Genomic DNA, 2,343 nt, shown 5'->3' with positions numbered 1-2,343 from the left:
TCATAGATGGAGGAAGTGTACTAATGCTGCAAGCGAAGAGATGGTTAAGAAGCTCCAGCTCAAGACTATTCCTCACCCAAGACCGTATAAGCTTCAGTGGTTGAATGACAGTGGAGCCTTGTGATATGTTCATAATTTGCATCATTTAGGTTGCATAATTCATTCTAAACCATGTTTTATTCCATGCATTTTAGGTCCTTAGGGTTTGTTTTAGAACTTAGGAGATGCATTAGGTCCCAATGAGTCTTTGCATGTTTTGAGTGTTTATCAGGTGTGTTTGGAGCTGAAAAGATGAATACAGTGGAATGGTGATCAAAGCTTGAAAAGTGGTAAAATTGGGTTTAAGGAGGTTCTCGGCCATTCTCGCTGACCAGGAAGGTTTTTCTCGGCCATTCTCGCGTACCAGGAAGGATTTTATCGGCCATTTTCACGTACTGCGGGTAGACTTTGTCGGCCAAAACGCGTACCGGCTATTGGATCTCTCGGCCAAAATCTCCGGGTGCAGACATGTTTCCGAAATCGCCTGTCCGGGGAACCTTCCGGTCCGATTCAGATTTCGGGGGATTCATAGAAGTTGGAGAGGATTGGATCACGGTTTCGTAGCAAGTGGAATCATGGAATTCAGACGCGTGAGCAGAGAGTGATGCTCGTCGGAAGAAACCCCTGTCTCGCTGCTGTTTTGGACCGAGCCGATGAGCTCAGAAGATTGCTGGAACTAAGCCGCACGATCACTCGCAAATCACTCCGACTTGAGCCTGCGACCTAGGTGCAATGGAAACCAACCCGCACATATGCACATTCCCCAGAAACCGCCTTGGACCTGCGAGTTGAAGAAGAAGAAGATCAAGCTGCAGCAACACTCGTAAAACACTCCTACTTGGGCGTGCGGCTAAGACAAGCGATTTAAGTCTCACAAGCAGCATTCTTCATCTACTGCGACTTGGGCGTGCTACCTGGGAGACACTGGACCAACCCGCAGTAATTCCACTTTATCCATTAAAGCCGGGTCAGGAACCAGTTTGTTCCGGGCTGACCCGGTTCGTTTTTAGAGAGGTATAAGTACTTTTTAAGGTTTTTTTGAGGGAACAAAACTTTATTCCCTTTGCCTCTTGCCTCTTTTGTGAAAAAGAAATATCGATTTTTGGCCTTTTAATCAAGAGAGTCTAAGGGATTATTGAGTTTTAAAGCTGCTTTCTTCTTAATCTATCATCTCCACCTCTATTTCTCATCATTAATCATGCTGATCTTCTCTACTTGCAAAGGTTTAAGAGAGATTAGTATGATTAGTGAGTAGTCACCTTAATGAGGTTCTAGATATGTAGGTTAGGGTGCTAAAGTGTTAGATTAGGAGTGCTTAGGGCTAGATTCATTGATTCATCTCTCTAAACAGCTGTTCTCTATGCTAGATCCTTGCATATCCCTTGAGATCTAGATTCTGGGAATTTCATGCACCAAAAGTGTTTGATGAAATTCCTGAAAGAGCTGTATTAGAGGTTTAAGCATTTTCTGCATGATGATGTATTGTTAATTGCTTGAATGATCATTAAGAACTGTCTATTAATGCATATTGATTCATATTTCACAAATGGGAATTTGGTTTGAAAATGGATTAGTATAGGGGTTAATACCTTCATGAGAGGATTAACCTAGATTAGAGTTCTTAATCATTTGAATCATGTCTCATTATTGTCATTAGCATTTCTAGTTTAGCACCAAAGCACCCTAACCAACTATCATGTCTAGAATCTCATGCTTCCATCATATCATATTCATATCATTTGTCATTGTCATTAGTCTTTAATCCTGTTTAAGTTTGTAGTTGTCTTTAGATAATCAAAACCACTCTTGTTTGCTTGAATTAAGAACCTGATTACATACCTTAGTGTCTATCACCACATTCGTGGATTGATAAACCTCTTTGTGCTACTTTGACAAGGGGATTGATAGCCCTGAGACCTTAAAAAGTCTGTCTATCAATTGGCGCCGTTGCCAAATTGTGGTTTGTTTAGCATTAAGCTCTGATCTGTTCTTGAGATCAAGTGCTTACTTTCTTGTTTTAACTGATTACTTTCAAGTTCTGTTTGTGATTTCAGGTGTATGAACACCAGGTCTAGATCAAGAAGCTGTGGTCCACCTTTCCCTCTCAACGACAATATCAATCTTCTGGTACCAAGGAGGAGAAGGGACAGACGTGGTAGACAAATTTGATCAGACTGAGATGGCAGAACAAGGAGATCACGTGGTAGATATAGAACTACCAGTTCATGAGCACATGCTCAAGGAAATGGAGCTGGTTAATGAGTTGGTCAGGGCTTTCATCAGGTAATTGTTCATCAGGAACAG

This window comes from Eutrema salsugineum, unplaced genomic scaffold (assembly GCF_000478725.1).
Source record: "Eutrema salsugineum unplaced genomic scaffold, Eutsalg1_0 scaffold_11, whole genome shotgun sequence".
Lineage (NCBI taxonomy): Eukaryota > Viridiplantae > Streptophyta > Magnoliopsida > Brassicales > Brassicaceae > Eutrema > Eutrema salsugineum.
The sequence above is the reverse complement of the archived record's forward strand: the minus strand, read 5'-3'. Positions refer to the sequence as shown.